Genomic DNA, 17186 nt, shown 5'->3' with positions numbered 1-17186 from the left:
GCCCCTTTGAGTGGTGAAGGAGGATGCAGATCCAAAGCCAGGATCTGGGTGCTGGTGGTGGAGCTAAGGGGCTCCAGATCACAAACAGCCACCTAATAGTCAGTGAAGGAAGCAAAAACCTCCTTGCCCAATAGGATCACTGCTAGCTGCAATTACAGGGCAGGACAAGTCATCTGGATGCACTGCCCATTGCAGAGCCTCTTGCTCAGGGTATGAGGGCAGCCTGGGGACACCCCAAACATGGCTCAGAGCAGAGGAACAGCAGTTTTCTGAGCCTGGGAGGTGCTAGAAGGGAAGCCCCCAAGATATTTGGGAAGGGAAGCCCCCAGCTGCACTTGAAGTGCTGCTCTACAACAGGGAAAAAGCACTGCAAACACTGCATTTAGCCAGAGGCATGCAACTTGACTCTGGGACACTTCAAAATGCAGCTCCAGGCAATGCAGCAGGGCCCTAAAAGAAGGGAAATGCCCCTCAGCCTTCTTTTTGTGCCCCACCTTGCCCACCACAACACCTTGTAGTGTGTCTCATGACTGAAAAACATTCCTGGGTCTCCAGAGACTGGAAGAGTTGTTTCCCCATCTGGACCAAGAGAGAGGATCTCTCCTGGGTGTGCAAACAGTGACTTGCTGGAAGGAAGAAGCTCTGAGAAGAGAAACAGGAGAGGAAGGATTCCTGAAACCATCCTTGAGCACCAGGGATAATGAAACAGGCTTCCTGCCAGATTCTCCAGATGTCTAATTAATACTGTAAGACCCATGTTCATCTGGCTCATCCCAGTGCAAAAGGTTCCCTGGCTTGGCCTCAGCTCTGCAGTGCAGTGGAGGCAGTCAGTGAGCTCTTCCCACTGATCTTTCTGCTCCTGCCTGACCTGGGTACATGATGCCAATGCCTGCTGTGGGGCGGTGAGACACAAACCTCAACCTTCAGATCCAACAGGAGCCTCAGGAGAGCTGGACCCTGTCCTTGGGAGACTCCTGTCTCACCCCATCTCACCACACTTGGCCTGGTTCCCAAAGGAGCCACGGGGACCAAGAACATGTAGGAAACAACCCCTCAGGACAAACCAATGCTGGATTGCAGAGCAGACTGGTAAGTCCTTCTAGGCATGGTGCAGTTTGCCATGAAAAGATCTTCCCTGTGTGCTCTGGGTCTGCTGCAAGCTTACATCACTGAGTGCGTAAGTGCTGGGGACCAGAGATGGTGCAGTATGACAGGTCATGGTGGGCTGCCCAGAGCAGGCAAACAGGCTCAGGCATTGTGAGATGCAAAGTTCCTATTGAACAGGACAACTGGGCTGCTGTACAAGAGAAGGTGGGTGGCAAAAGCCTGACGTGTTTCTGCCCCAGATCACCAGTCACTTCTGACAGCTGGAGAGCCATTGCTCTCAACAATGACCGTGGAAAAGGATCTCATGGATCCATCTTCCCACAGGACAGGCTTTATGAGGCAGGCAGGGCTCTCTGCTGTGCAACCAGCCCTCCAAGCTGAGGATTCAGAAAGGAGAGCAAGAGAATTTTCCTGGGCAAGGAGGAGGGATGGGCTGTGGCCACTCTACTGCCAATTTCAAGTCTGAAGGACACCTCCAGACACTGTTCCCACCACAGCTTCAGGGGCTCCCTGAAACCAAATTAACATTTCCCCATGTGATGCTGAGATGAGGTTTTTGCCATCAGAGCAGTTGGTCCCTGAGACCACAAAAGGAGGTACAACACTTTACTGTGCCCTTCTAGCCAACAGTACCCAGAAAGCACATGTAATGTGACCATCATATACTTCCAGGGGTGGCAAAAGCCCATTCTGTCAGTGTTCACTTGAGAATGCTGATATATGGATGATATTGCAATGAGGATGCTTAATATAAAGGATCTAAACAAGAGAAAGAGACAGAGAGATGGAATGTGTGTGGAAGATAGAGACAATTTCAAGATGCCCTTTTGGCTGCTCAGCACAGGCACATTCCTCCTTGCAGAAATAAAAAAACCCCAAAATATTCAAAAGGCTACCCAGGTTAAACAGCAGGGCAAAAGAGGAAAGGGGACAGTCTTCATACATTGAAGCCTTGTCTAACTGAGGAATTAAAAAACCACCAGCCTCTGGCAGGTTAAATGTAAATCCACAATAAGGCTGCCAGAAAAAACTGTGAAGATTAATTTGCCGTGGTCATAAAGATGAAGAGTGCTCTTTTCAGTTAGAAGAGCAGCAGAGTCTGCAGCACCATGAGATGACCAGATGAGGACAAGGCCACAGCAGGACAAAGCAGAGGACGATTTTTATTCAAACACAAGGCAGGCAGGTTTGGAAACTTTCCCATCCCAGAGGCTTTCTTATGGCCTGTCTCAAAACAAATCTGAATGAACTTTAAAGGAGCTGAGGTGGCAGCAGAACAGCAGGGAGGGTTTCTCCCTGTTGAGAAAATGGGCAATGAGGCTGGGATGCATGGATGGTTTCTCCGACAGAGGGGTAGAGCTCTACAAGGATGGAGCATAGGGACCCACAACTGCTTGGTCTGTTCTTGAATGAGCCAGAGAAATAGATAGACTGTGATGTGACATCTTCTGCCTGCAGCATTTAAGATGTCCCTTTTAAAAAACAGCAAAAAGATCTGGCAAAACTGTTCAGCAATGAAGGGACAAATGACATATGATGTTGATGAATATAATGGAAATAAAGCCAGGGCTGGGCTGGGCTTCTGAGCTGTATGCTGATGCTCTGAGTAACATGGAACAGCACAAAAGTAGCAGCAGTTGTCAGGAAACAACATCAAAACATCAAACATCACTACACTGCTGTGTAAAACTGTATCCGTGGACATTGTGCATGATTTTCTGGTCTCTCAGCTCAGGAAGACCAAGTGGAGAAGATGCAAGGTTGGATATAGCTTCTGAACCAGAGGAACTGAGTCGAGTGGTACTCTGCTGCTTGGAAAAGAGATTGTGCCAGTGAGAAGGACACTGTGAGAACTCCATCAAGATATGGAGAAGGTATGGAGGAATTAAATATATTCTTCACTGTGGGCAGTACAAGAAGGAAAGGTCAAGTGGGTGAACTTGCTATGCCCAGCAAGCCCAGTGCTCACGATAGGTTGAAATATTATTTGGCAGAGAGAGCAGGCTTTTCTGGCCATCTGCCAAGTAGGCACGGGAGAAGCCCAGTTTGTCTCCTCTCCCAGCTGTATTTCTGGTCCAGCTTTACTCTGATATGTACAAAATTAGCCTGGACCATCTTGCAGCAGTGTGTCCCCTTCCTTTCCAGTAGTCATGTCCCTGCCTTCAAAGGAAAGGTGATGCCTGATTCCCCCAAGTCTCATTGTCTCAAGTCTCAAGTCCTCTTGCTCTCTGTAAGGAGATAAAATATCCTGAAAACCCAGAATCTATCCCCTTCTCTGTAGGGATTTCACCCCACACTATCCATGGGTATCCAGCAGCCTCCATAAACACCTCACTGGCTCCATCCCTGCCAAACTGGGTGCCCTGTCCCTCCCAGCATCAAGCTCTACACCACCCATTGCACTGTATCTGTGACCCATTGCAGACACCTGGCACACGCCCCATTTTGTCACCTCCTGCCTCTGAGGCAGGTGACCCTTCGAGTTTTGGGGGTAATGAGCTGGAGAAAGATTTCTGGCTGGTGTGGCTATCCCAAACACTCTGTTAAAATGAATGATAATGCAGCTACTCTCAGTGCCAGCACTAGGCAGCTCACCTAGCATGGCTGGCGATGTCTGTGATGAATTTGTGCCAGTTTTGCCTGGACAGTTATGCCTGGATCAGAGGAGATTGTGAAAGAAATTAAATGTAGTATGGCTAGGTTCCCTGTGCCTGTCTGTTATACATACACACCAAAAATGTTAGCTTTTAGGCTTAAATTCCACCTTCTGAATGAGCTATTATTTCAGCACAGCCAAGCAGCCAGATGAGATTCTTGATTTTGTATTTTGTTGAGTAAAGAGGATGCCTCTGATCCAGCCCAGAGCTTTCCTCTGCACCTAGGCAGCTTCAGTCCCCACACCTCAGCCCTACTGTGGAGCAGTAGGAGTATTCAGGTATTGGTCAGGTAGTGTAAAACCTTTACAAAAAAGTGCTGGCACCCCTACAGAATAGCTGGGACTTTATCAGGACATCTGTGGAGCTGGAGGCATGGAGAGCCTTGTTTGCAGTGTGCCAAGGTGCAGCACCCACTTTCCAGAGCAACATGACCCTCCCAAATTAGAGTTCTTCTCTCCTAGGTTAGGTGTTAAACTTGGTGGTAGAAAACCAGAAGCCCTCCTTGAGATGCTGCTTCTCAAGTAAGAAGGATGTTGCTGATGGGCACTATCTTTGGTCCAGGATGAGGCATTTCTGGGGTATACCTATCCTCTTCGCAGGGCAGGGAGTCCTGGCGAGTCAGGAATCAGAAGCTGTTGCTTCCCCCAGGCATCTTTCCAGGCACTGCATCTCCTGGCCTTGCTGAACCCCACTGCAACCCTCACCTGCTGCTGAGGTTCAGCCCTCTGCATTGCTGGGCTCCTTCCTCAGTCTCAGCTGATGTTAGTAGCTGTTATGACCTGCAGAATAATGACCTGGTTTGAGGAAAGCAATGACAAACTGCAGGTCTACGGAGCCAGTTTCCACACTGCAGCTTGTTTATCAGGAGACAGATCCAGCTTTTATATTGACCAAAGATCACAAATGGAAGAATCAGACCCTGACAGCATACCATGTCCACTCAGGATGTGCAGGAGGTTTCCTCTGAGCAGAAGTTCTCTGTACCATGCTTCAATGTCACTCGCAGAGCAAGAAGCTCCTCACCAGCTCCTTCGCCTCTGAAATGCAAGAAGGGTCATGGCATACAACAGCCTGGCTGCTGTTGAAAAGCATCCTTCAAACCAGGCCCTGTACACAGGGTGCTCCAGGACCCTGCTAACATTGAGAGAAGTGCTAAGGTTGAGCAGGGATGAGAGATGCCATTGGGAAATGGTTTTCCCCAGGAAATCCATGGGATGAGCTGCCATGGGGGCCACCCTGGGTCTCTTTGAGGATCAACCGTGGAGGATCAAAGGAAAAGCACTACTTAGCCAAAAACAACTAGGGATGCTGCAGCCAAACCAGAGCAGCCTTTCAACCCAGTCAACCCAGGCCCTGTTTCCAGGTAGACAAGGCAGCAATCAGGAAGGGGACATTCCCAGAGCAGCAGCACAGGAGGCAGTCTGAAAATGAATCTGTTGCTCACCTCATTAACAGTAAGGTGACACGAAAGGGGAAAGACCCCTTCCCTGAAATTCTGGGGGGACAGACTGCCTGTGGTGCAGAGAAATGCCTGGCCACACCAGAGGGACCACTGCATTGCCCAGGCCTCTCTGTGCTGGAAGCAAGAGCAGTTTCCAGTCCTGCAGCCCTTTTAATAACAAAAGGAAACATCTGGGTTGGTTTTTTTTTTTGTTGTTGTTGTTTTTTGGGTTTTTTTTTGTTTGTTTGTTTTTTTCCCTTTAAATCAAGCTTCAGATGAGAGCCTGAGTGGTTTCTTGAAGATTTGGGTTTCTTTTCCTTTTTTTTTTAAACGGTAATTTCAGGCTGATGAAAGGAGAGCAAAGTGACACATTGACTGCACAGGCTGCCTGCACAGGGGAAGTGGCTGATGCCCAGGAATGCAGGGTGCTGCTCCAAGCCTTTCCCACCTAGTGATACCATGGCATTGCCCTGGGCCTCAGTTTCCTCCTGTGACAAAAGGGTTCTTGTTTTTCTGAAAAAGCAGCATCAGACAAGGTCACTTAGCAGCCACTTTTCTAGTCCTCGAAACTCTCCAAGGACATTTCACAAGGCAAGGCTTCTTTCTTGGCACTGTCTTAGCATCAGGAAAAACCTCTGGCCTCACCCCTTTGGCAGGGAGTTGTCTCTGTTATCCTGCTCATCAAGTCAAGCAGCCAGCTTTAGCAGAGATCCTGCTCCTTAAGGGCCAGAGGACTGCCCACTGATTCACTTTATTTACCCCAACAAGTAGGGATTGGTAATGGACCTTCATGCCACCAGTTGCCATATCATGTCCCTGTCTGGCTTCCAGGAGACACCCTCTGCTCTGAAAAAAGCAAACATCAGAAACGCTGCAGCTTGTTTTCACATCCTTGGGTTGCTTTGTTTTTCCATGGGCTATTTTTATTCTTGCCCTGATCCCAGTCATACTAGGGATTTACTGTATCAGCCAAGGCAATAACATATAAAGAGCAAAGAAAGTGAATCAGGATCCAGAGAAATTCAATAAATTAAAAAGGGAAAAAAAAATAAATTTGAAGGAAAAAAACGAAAGCAAAAAAAAATCACATAGCTCGGCACAGGGGAAGCAAAGCAATCAGAGCAAAAGCTGTTGGCTTTGCCAGTTCCTTTTTGTTTGCAGATCAAATTCACTGCCTCTCTTGTCCAAAAGTAACAACCCTTAAGTCTCTCTCATGCTCCCAGAGGAGGTGTTTTCCATTTTAGAAACAAATCTACCTTGACACTCTTGGTGCTGTTTTACCCAAATTGCTCTCTGTAAAGCCACCTCCCTCCTTTCCCATTTGCACCATGCCAGGTCTCTAGGACAATTCCAGGGCCAAGATGACCTCAGGCAGTGATGGAACCAACCTGGGCCTTAGGAAGCCCGGGTTAGGAGAGTCTTCCCTGGTCCAGCTAAACACAGCATCTAGAACACTTGTGATGGAGACTCCCATCAACAGTGACCAGCTCTCCTGTTCAGTAGACTGAGTTCCCTACACAAGGTTTATCCTGTGCCAATATCCAAGTAAATTGATTTGTTGGGTTATTTTTATTCCTTTATTCCTCTGGGTGTCTGTGCAATGCCTGAGAGAGAGCACCAGCAGGGCTTTTCTCCCTCACACTCCTATGTCCCACACAGTCCCTCTGGCTGGTGCAGATGCTGAACTTGTAACCTAGAAGCTTCTCCCGAATTCTCCTGACCCGTCACAAGAGATACAGGGATCTCCACTGAAAGTGGAGAGCTTTCAGGATTATTAAGGGACTTGAACATCTCTCCTATGGAGAAAGACTGAGAACTATTTAGCCTTGAGAGAAGAAGTCTGAGTCGGGACCTTATTGATGTCTGTAAGTATCTGAGCAGTGGGTGTCAAGAGGATGAGGCCAATCTATTTTTTGTAGTGCCCAGTAATAGGGAAAAGAATAATGGGTTTAAGCGAGAACATAGGAAGTTCCACCTCAACATGAGGACAAACTTCTTTACTGTGTGGGTGGTGAAGCCCTGGCACAGGCTGCTCAGAGAGGTTGTGAAGTCTCCTTTTCTGGACACTTCCAAAACCCACCTGGATGTGTTCCTGTGTGGCCTGCCCTAGGCAATCCTGCTCTGCCAGAATGGTTGGACTAGAGGCCTCTTCCAACCACTTGACAGTCTGTGATTCTAAGATTCTATGATTGCAGGCCCAGCCTTGCTAACCTGTTACCCAGCTGGGTCCTTAGCTGGGTCCTCCAGATGTCTCCAAGCAATTGGGTTTGGATCCAGTCTCTCCAGGAATGGTTTGCATCTGATATGGTTTGACCTGCAAAGGTATGGATCCCCCTTCTTCATTTTTTTCAAGATTTTTGCAGAGAGGCATTCAGATCCACTAGAGCTAATGCAGAGAGTGAAAATTAAATAATTAAAATTAAACTTAAACTAAATAAAGAAACTCTAATAATTATCATCATCCCAATTAGTGGGCAGTGGTGGCAGGCAGCCACGGCAGTCTGTGGGAGGAGAGCTGACATCAGTGCCTTGGCAGGCATGCAGATCACCTTCACCCTGCCCAGACCCACACCTGTCTGCCCAACAGCGAGGGCAGCCTGGGGATGCACACAAGGACACCTTCTCCTCTTTTTCTTGGATCCCAGAGGGCATTTCACCATTGCAGCTGCTGGAGCTGGAGCTGCGAAGAAGACCTCAGCTTTCTTGTCAGCTTGAGAGCTGCACTCATCTCCTGGTGGGCTGCCAACAGCCAAGGAAGGAGGAAGCAGGGAAGTCAGTTTAATATCATTTTCCTTGTTATTATCTCTCCGCTTCTCCCCAGCAATTTGCTGAAACTTCTGTAAATCTCCTCGCTGAACAAATCCCTGCCCAAAGAAGCCTGTGTCTGCAGGACTCTATTTACAGCTGAGATCCCATTTAGCAGATAAGCCAAGGAAATTCAAGCAGGGTTTAAGCTAAGCAGCTATCTGTGACCAGTGGCCACAGCCTGCACCACATTAGCTTTGCTGTGGACATGGGAGGTGGAGGGATGGGAAAGCACACAGCCTCTGGAGCAGCTGGACAGAAAACTGAGGGCTGCAATTGCTGCTGGCACAGACACAGCTCAGGGAGCTGAGCAAAGAACAGGGAGAAAACCCCTTTCCCTGGCACATGGGGAGCCTCCTGCCCATGCCAGGAACCTGCAGGTATCATCATAATTTCTGCTCCCCTCCTGTGCCTACAGACCACCATCCCAGGCAGCTTGCAAGGGTTTCACTTGTCTTCCCAGCCAGATATTAGAGTTTATGATGATACACTTAACAGGGTTGTGAAATCTGCCATAAAGTTTACTGCCCTACATCAATACAAAGCCCTGCAAAGTTAATAGGGAGATATCTATTCTGTAATAAGGACAAACAAAAACATATCCCATTAGGAGCTGTATTTCTGCTGTCCAGATGCTGCAATGAAATCAGTGGAGAATATTAATATGTGTAGGTTTAAAGGTACACATATGTACATACACACATGTATACACCTGTATAAAAATGAGACTACTGGATTTGCTCAGATGTTCTGCAGTGTTTGGAAGGCTTTGTTTCCATGTCAAAGAAGATTGGCCATAGATGCAGAGGCACTTCTAGTTCTCTTCTACACTGTGTCAATTTTTCATTATCACAAGAGGTCCTGGTCATGAAAAAATGGATATCTTTAAATTGACCCAAGGTCAGACTTAAACACCTGGATGTAAATGTGGCAAGGAGTAAAAATCCAAAAGAGGAATCAAAATGTAGGATCTGGAAACTCTGGTTTCTCTAGGAAGTGGGGGGCTCCTGGAAATAAACCCCCCCTGGTATCCACACCAAAGGGGCAGTGGGATGGAGTGCTCTGCCCCACAGCTGTGTCTGTACTAATGGCTGTGGGGTGCATCCAGGAGGCTGAGCATCTCTGGGACAAAATGATGCTGCTGTCTGCAAAGCTGGCAGCATTGAGCTGAACCTATCCCTTGTAGCCCCATTCCTCTGTCAGCCCCCAGCCAGGCTATAGCTACATGCTGGATCCAGCCCAGCACAACCAGCTTGCACACCCTCAGCTCTCCTCTGACCTTCCTCTGGCCACCCTGGTTACTTGAAACTGAATATTCTGGCAGCCAGGCTCTTGATTTCTCCACTCTCTGCCCCAGCATGTTTTTCTGGTTTCTTAATTGTTTAGCTCAGCCACAGCTTTTGTGGGGAGAAATAATGAGTTTTCACGAGGTCTGTCCCACTCTCTTCTGTCCCAATAGCCATCTGGAGGGCTCTGGGTGAGGGTTATGGGGCTGCTTGTCACCCCCAGAGGGTCCGCAAGGGCATCCCACCTTTCCAGTCCCCCCCACATTTCTCTCTGCCCATGTACACCCACAGCATCACCCCTGCCCCAGCTGAGCTTTTCAGGCTCCCAAGCACCAGGTACATTAAAGCCATATAAGCAGCTGGCAGAGCAGGTGTCATCCACATCCTCCTCTCTGCTCCTTCTCACCTCTTCCTTGGCTCTCATTATCTCTACCCATGTCCCCCAGGTTCCAGAACAGCAGTGGTAATTAACTGCACTGATGTCCTGACGAGTTGCATCCATGCTTTGGACATCAACATTTCAGCTGAATCTCAAGCCTCCATTGCCCAGGGATGGCAAACCCAGGCAGTGGAAACCCAACCCTCCCACCTGACCTTGAGCAGTGAGCCCTCTGCCACTGCCTTCCTCCCTGGTGTCCCCCATGCCCCATGTCCACTCTCCCTCTGATTTGTCCCTCCCTGCCCTCTCCTTTCAGACAGCATCACCTCAGCTTGGCACTTCAAAACAGGCATTATTATAGATACTATATTTGTTTGTTCCCATTGTAAAGCGTTGGAAAATGTGAAACAAGAGGTACTAAACACAAAGGATGGAAAGACTGTGTCAGCTAGACTTGCAAGAGTTATAAGAGTCTGTTTTCCTTCCATGTGACAGTCTGTACATGGCATGGCCTGCAGAGTAGGAAAAGGGGGATGGGCACCACACAGTTGCCTACCCTGCCTGTGTAGAGCTCAGCAAACATGGAAAGAAAGGTCTCGTGACAGGGTGAGCCCCCACCTAAAGACCCATCAATGGGCAATGCCAACCTGCAGCCAAATAAAACATTAAAAGCCTCCAACAAGAAAAAGCCAAGAGGAACTAGTTATACATCACCACCATCTTCTGGGTACCATGGGAAGGCTCCCCAGCCACTGCAACCCAGACAGGCAAGGTCACCCCAGAAATGTGTGGGACACCCCAAAAAGTGTGTGGGTCCCTGCCAAAGCAGCTGCCTACCTCTCTAGTACATATTACAGTGCCAGGAGAGTGACCCCCCATCAGCAGCCAAAGAGCACTGGGATTTTAAAAACACGTGTGAAGCCAGTCTTTCCTGTTCCTGCATCAATCCCAGGCCAAATAACAGACTTCCGGTGGAGGATGGGATTAAAAGTTAAAGAAAGGTAAAATAATCAGTGTTCTGATCATGGAGCATATTGAGAATGGGGCTTGTCAGAGCAGCTTGCTCTAATTTTTTGTGGAGATTACATGTTTGGTGGAGACAGATAATGGCATTGCTGTAATGCACTTAGGCTCCTGTGAGCCATTTGACCTGCCCCTGCCTGACACTCTGATTAATAAACCAGAGCAACAGCAAGTTGACATGGTACATGAGATGTGCAGAAAAGCAGCAAAGTGGGATGAACAAAAAGGAGTTAAGGAGGGGAGCCACCTCCAAGAAACCATTTCCTGAGGCTGCCCCATGTCCCATCCATCACAGGTGCACATGGAATGTGCAAAGGAAAATGTCCCCTCCTGTGAGCTGGGGACACAGTGGTCTGCACTGACAGGGTGGGCAGCCTGGCTGGGGACAGCACCTCTTGCAGAGCTGGATGCTGCTGCAAGGGATGTTTGGCTCAGCCCTTGGGCTGTTAGAGCAGAAAAGCTTATTGCAGCCCTGGGTGTGAGGCAGAACCATTCCAGAGCAGAGGCAGAAAGTCTTTGACCAGCCCCAGAGAGAGTGCATTGTCAGGACTGGGGCTTAGGAAACATGGTGATGTAAGATCCTCCCAGGAAAAGCACAGTGGATTGCACCCAGGAACCCTCTATCCCTGCTGGCCCTTCACAAACCTAAATCCTCCCACCTTGGAGGTACTCAGGCAGTAATTAGAAGCATCTGCTAATGAAGGTTTACATCCAGGCCTCACCAGTGGGGCTGTCTGCCCACCAGGAATTACACTGAGTGCAATAAAGGCATGAGAGATGCTAATGGGCTGATCAGGTGGAACTGGGAAGTGTTGTGCCAGAGGTTTGGGCTGCCCCATCTCACCCTCCCTTCCCTTGCTGCCTTTCAGCACCAGGCTCAGCCCATCTTCATGGCCATAGAGTACCCCATCTGAGCCATCCCCACCACCTTGGTCATTAGCCTCCAGGTCCTGGCATCAAATTGGCCATGACACCCCAAGCACCCTCCCCAGACCACTAGAGAAACCCCAAAATCAGGCTCCCTCACTTCACAGTTCCCATGGCCCTTCCCATGGCACCTCCACTCCTGCCCTTTCTCTTGGGAATGCTTTTTCAACCAGAAAACGCCAGTTCACCAAAACATTTCTTAAGAAAAGGTCACTTCAGAGGAATTTCTCTTTCCAAAAACCTTCTGGGGAAAAAAAAATAAAATACATGCAGTGGTTTAACTATCCTGTTTCAACAGCTTTAGATGAAAAATAAATCTCCCCCCCTTCCCATGCCCCTCCCTGTGTCAAATGACTTTTCATTTGGAAGTGGAAGATCGTTGTCATCTTCAAAAAAAGTCAAACAGAAAAGGGTAAAATCAAAAGAAAATCTCTGGAAAATATTAAAGTGAAACACTTAGCTGAGGCCAGCACAGCAAGCAGGAGCTGTGCTGTGCTCTGCCAGGTTCCCTGGGACAGCTTTCATCCCAGCTCAGGTCCAAAATCTTGACAAGCATCCCAGGACTGTGGAGAAGATTCCCACGCCCCATCCCAGAGATAACTTTGCAGGACACAGGGACTTGGCCAAACACCTTAACAGTTAATTTTCTTGCTGGGAGCAGAAACCCCCAAAACTTGGGACATGCCAGAACAGCAGAGCTTCACTGGTCTAAGGTGGTGATGGGGACAAGGGGCCACCAGGAGAAGGGGTCCTGCCAGGGGTGCAGGGTACTAGGGTGGGAAGCAGGGGGCTGTTGGCATTGTTCCATCCCCTCCACACATACTCACACCCCCCAGCACCATCCCCAGCCCCCAGCTGTTACAGTTTAGGCTGCGTGGGGAGCAGGAATGCCAGCAATCAGGCATCCAGAAGGGAATCCAGGCCCAGTTCAATATTGAAAGAAGAAGGTCTTTGAAAGGAGTACACTCATTTTCCCCCGTTTTGTCCTTTGCCAAGAAAACTGGGGGGATAGAGGAAGGGGCGAAGGGGTGGGGGGAACAGTGGAAAAAATGTCTTGGCTGGGCCTTCACTGCCTTTTATCTCGTGGGCAGCCTGCCGAGACAGGGTCTTCCCCCTGCTGAGCCCGCTGGCAGATCAAATGAAAGGAGAGAAGAGTTATAACACCCCCCAGCACAGCATCCCCCTCCCTGCAAGGAAAAGGAAAGGAACAAGGAGCAAATGGCCCCACAATGCCAACAATTCCCACCCCAGCAAGACTGAGGCAACTGGTCAGCTTCCCTTCATCCATGGAGGGCTGGAACATACCCTCCCCAGCTGGCAAAGAGAACTTCAGAGAGATGCAGATGTGGTCAGCGAGGGGAATGTGGAGGGGTCAGCAGTGATCCAATGTCTTGAACCACAGAGAAAGGTCACCTGTGAGCATCTCCCCAGGGTTCCACTGTGCCCATTCCTCTGTCAAGACAGACCCTTCAGATCCAGCTCTGAGCAAATAGCTTAATTGAATGCCTTTATTCCAAGGACTCCCTCTGCGTGTTTGTGTATTTGTGGATTAGCAGTTAATACAGTAAGAGGCTTTATTGTAACTAAATGGATTCCTTGGCCTTTTTCTTTTTTTTTCTCTTCTTTTTTCCTTCCTCTTTCCACTTGCTAGACAGTTCTTCCTTGTTGCAAGGCTTCCTGTGAGGACCCCCACCTTCACAGCCTGATGGTGCCTTTAAGGGTGTGATGGGGAGATGGTCACAGCAAGAAACTCACCAGGGAGAGCAGAGGGTCTAATGATGCTGAAGGCATCTTGTCTTCAGGGAGGAGAGATAAGTAAATGAGAGCTGACCATGATTATTTTTGGGGGGAGAAGAGATCCCTGATGTGTCTGGGGTATGGGGTACCTTGGCAGACATGGTGGGCACAGGTGGGGCACAGTCCAAGGACACCCTCTTCCCCAAGTCAATGAGGCCACAGATCCCCAGGGGGAAAGACCAGCTCCAGCTCTGCCTGTAGACCCCTGAGGATTGCCTGACAGCATCTGTGCATTCCCATAATCTTTTGATTAGCAGTCCATGGCACATCAGCCCAATCCATGCACAAGGTGCTTAACTTGAAGGCTATGACTGCAGCAAATCTGTGAAGAATCAAGATCAAGGAAGATCAAGCTTTGCTAGCCCACCACTTGGTATCCCCACGACTATTCCAAAGTCTCTTAGTGTTCACAAGTTCTTGCTGTGATTAATTGAAAAAGAATTAGTGGGGCTGGTAAATACAGTCATTACCCAAGCTGGACATCGCTCTGGGCTTCCCAGGATTTGTGCTGTAATTTCCTTTTCCTTTTCCTTTTCCTTTTCCTTTTCCTTTTCCTTTTCCTTTTCCTTTTCCTTTTCCTTTTCCTTTTCCTTTTCCTTTTCCTTCTTTAGTGCCTGCATGCTCCTTCCTGCTCTCCCTCCCTCCCTCTCTCTCTCTTTCTTCCTTCCCTCCTACTCACCCCATGCCCCCACCACAGGTGGGCAGAGCTGTTCTCTTCCCTTCCCATCCCTGGGCAGCGGTAGCTGAAGCTGTAATTAAACTTGGCTGGGAGGAATGTGAATCAAAAGGCTGTTAGAATAGAAAAGAAACAAGGGTACCTGTGGGATTACGTGAGCCAGAGAGATGTAAAGCCTGCTTCCAGCCGCCCATAAAATAGATGCCGTCTCCTTTCCCATTGGCAGGGTTTGGCTGAGTATAAAAAGGCTGGAAAGAGGATTTTTATGGAAGTTATTTATAGCCTGGACAAACAGTGGTGTGTCTGTCGGAGGCTTTCTGCCTCTCAGCATCTGATGAGCTTGGGCTGTGCAAAGGGTCTCAGCCTCACCAGGTGCCACCACGCCAGCTTTAGGATGGCACCAGCAGACCTGGACCCCAGCCAGCCCTTTCTGCTGGGACAGGGGTGGCATCAGAAGAAGAGAAATCAGAAGGAAAAAGGAAAAAAAAAAAAAAAAAAGAGTTGGGAAGGAGAAGCAAAGGGCTGGCTTGCACTCCAGCACCTTTACCTTGATCATGCACCTGCAACAGGTTGTCCCAGCCCAAGAGCCACCATGCCAGGATTGTCCCTGGAATATCCACTGTCCCCTCCCTAGGATCTTCACTCCTGGCCTGGCCACTTTTCCTCTGTCCCATTTTTTGATGGAGGCATCTGTGGAGCCTTTCCCCCCATTCCTACCAGGAGCCATTGCAGAGATTCATCTTTCTGTGAACAAAATAAGTTTTAAATCATCACCAAACTCCAAGCAGAGCTCAAAAGTTGGCACTTCAAGGAGCACATTCATTAAATAAAGGGAGGGAAAAGAAGAAAAGAGAGAGAGAAGGGGGAAAGGGAAAAAAAAAAAAAAAAAAAAAAAAAAGAAAAGAAAAAAATTACTTTGCTGAATTAATCAGGCTTCACTGTGATGTTCAGCCTCGAATTTTATTTCCTGTAATAAGCCCATTAATACGGGTGTCTATAGCAGGGGGCTTTTAGCAGCAGGCACCATTAGTGTAACGAGGAAGGGCTAATAGAGTTTTATTGGAATTTTTACTCCAACATCACAGCCTTTAAAACAGCTGTCTCAATAGGCATTATTATTCTGATTAACATTTAGACAGCACAAATCATAATGATGCCCTTGGTGTCCCGCAGGCTTTATCATAATCATTCCAAGTCCCCGGTGCTTTGGCTGGTCCTCAGAGGGGGAGAAATTTTAGACCCTGGCAGAGGTTGGGGGTCATTTCTTTTCTGCTGTACCAATGTATCAGCTACTCCTGAGGGGGGAGGCTAGGTTGTGATGGAGCAGGGTCCTGCTGCTGTTATCAAAGCCTGGTGGAAGCAACTAAAACCAACCTTTATGGCCATCTCTGATGCCTGGGGAAATTTGAAAGCAGGATGGGAAGGGTTAAAAAGCAAGCTGGCAAACCCATCCTGGCTTTGCTCTCAGTCTGTTTCTCGCCCATGTGAGAATTCAGTTTTTAATTTTAAAAATTAAATTCAATTTAAATCGAACAGAATACACTTATTGTGTGAATTAAATACTGAGCCAGCAGTTTGGGTGCACAAAGCAAGGAGTTTGCTGGGCAGCACGGATTCAGAGCAGCAGCCCCAAGGCCAGAAAAGTTTTTCTGTGTATCTGAAAGAACCATGTTGGGTTGGATTGGAGCCAGGTCCAAGCCAGAGGCACCACAAGAATGTCACATCAGGGCTGTCACCCTGTCCTTGTACAGCCCACAGGCACCTGTGGAGCTGGTGAGGGGTTTCCTAATGCCTGGTCAGCAAAGTGCATTGGGTCTGGCCTCTGTGTTATTGACCCATGGGGAAACTGAGGCACAAGGAAAGGCAGCAACTTGGTCATGGGGTTCAACACAGTCAGAGCAGGAGTCCTGCCCAAGAAGCACTGACCAGGAGGGAGAAGAGAAGCTATGGTGAGTTACAGACAGCTACAAGCAAAATAAGGGTAGGATTAAACACCAAAAGCAAACAGGCTGTAGGTACACTTTTGGCTTTTATCTGTTACTGCAGGGGTAATTTATAAGGATGTTTTATCACCACTGGACATGGCAGCATCCATGGAGAGCATGCAGCAGCTTGGTTGTCCCAGTTCAGGCCGTACTCTGCAGGGCTTAAATCACTCTGGGTCCACTGAAGTGGGTGGTTTGGCTTGGGATAAGGGAGCCTGAGGTCATCAGGCATGCTAGAGACATACTAATTATTTTATCATTAACATCGAATTAAAACCTCTCCACCTCCTCTGCCCTCCCAAGGGCTCTGCCTTAGCCAGGGGGCACAGTGACTTTCCATCCTGGATCCATCCTGGTGTCACGATGTCTCCCTGTTCCCAGGGATTTGCTAGTGACTCTTCAGCATTGCTGAACATAATCAGCAATAATTTATGGCTTCCTTCTCTGGAACATCAGGACAACGGGAGGTCCTTCCTTCCCAGTGGTCACAGGGCTGGCACAGATGTTTGTGAGCTCTCACAGCTGGCTGCAGCAGCAGGGTGGTGACAGGCACAGACAGGGTGCCCAGTCTTGGCCATGCCAGGAGCCAGCTGGATTTCTCACTGATCTGGAGCACTGCAAGTGCTCCTGCCTTTTACAAGCATCCCCCTTTTGCAGTCAAGCATGTCAGCTGCTGCTAGCTCAGACCAGACCCCTGCCCTCCCATCCCTCCTTCCCCAGCTTCTTGTATTTGGGGTGAATCCAGCAAGAATCTAGCACCCTCCCCCCCCCCCCCCACAGGGTTCCTTTTGCAAAGGAGAAGGTCCAGGACTCCAGTGTAGGTCCCAGCATCAGAGAGAGCCCCAAACCCACATGCAAAGGCAGGTTGCTGTTGCTGAGAACCAAACCCCCAGGGTACCTTCCTCAGTCTCACGCATGTTTGACATGTGGATGGGGTCTAGGGAAATTAATTGCTTAATGACCACGTGGGTGTTGCAATGTGACAATGTGACAGTATTTAATTACCTGCATGTCTCAGACAACTAACAAATTCAATTCTGTACCCTGGGGCTGCTGTCCTAAAGCCGATACAGAATCCCTGGCTCTCTGCTGCTGTCAGGCAG

Source organism: Heliangelus exortis, chromosome Z, assembly GCF_036169615.1.
Source record: "Heliangelus exortis chromosome Z, bHelExo1.hap1, whole genome shotgun sequence".
NCBI lineage: Eukaryota > Metazoa > Chordata > Aves > Apodiformes > Trochilidae > Heliangelus > Heliangelus exortis.
This window is presented reverse-complemented; position numbering follows the sequence as displayed.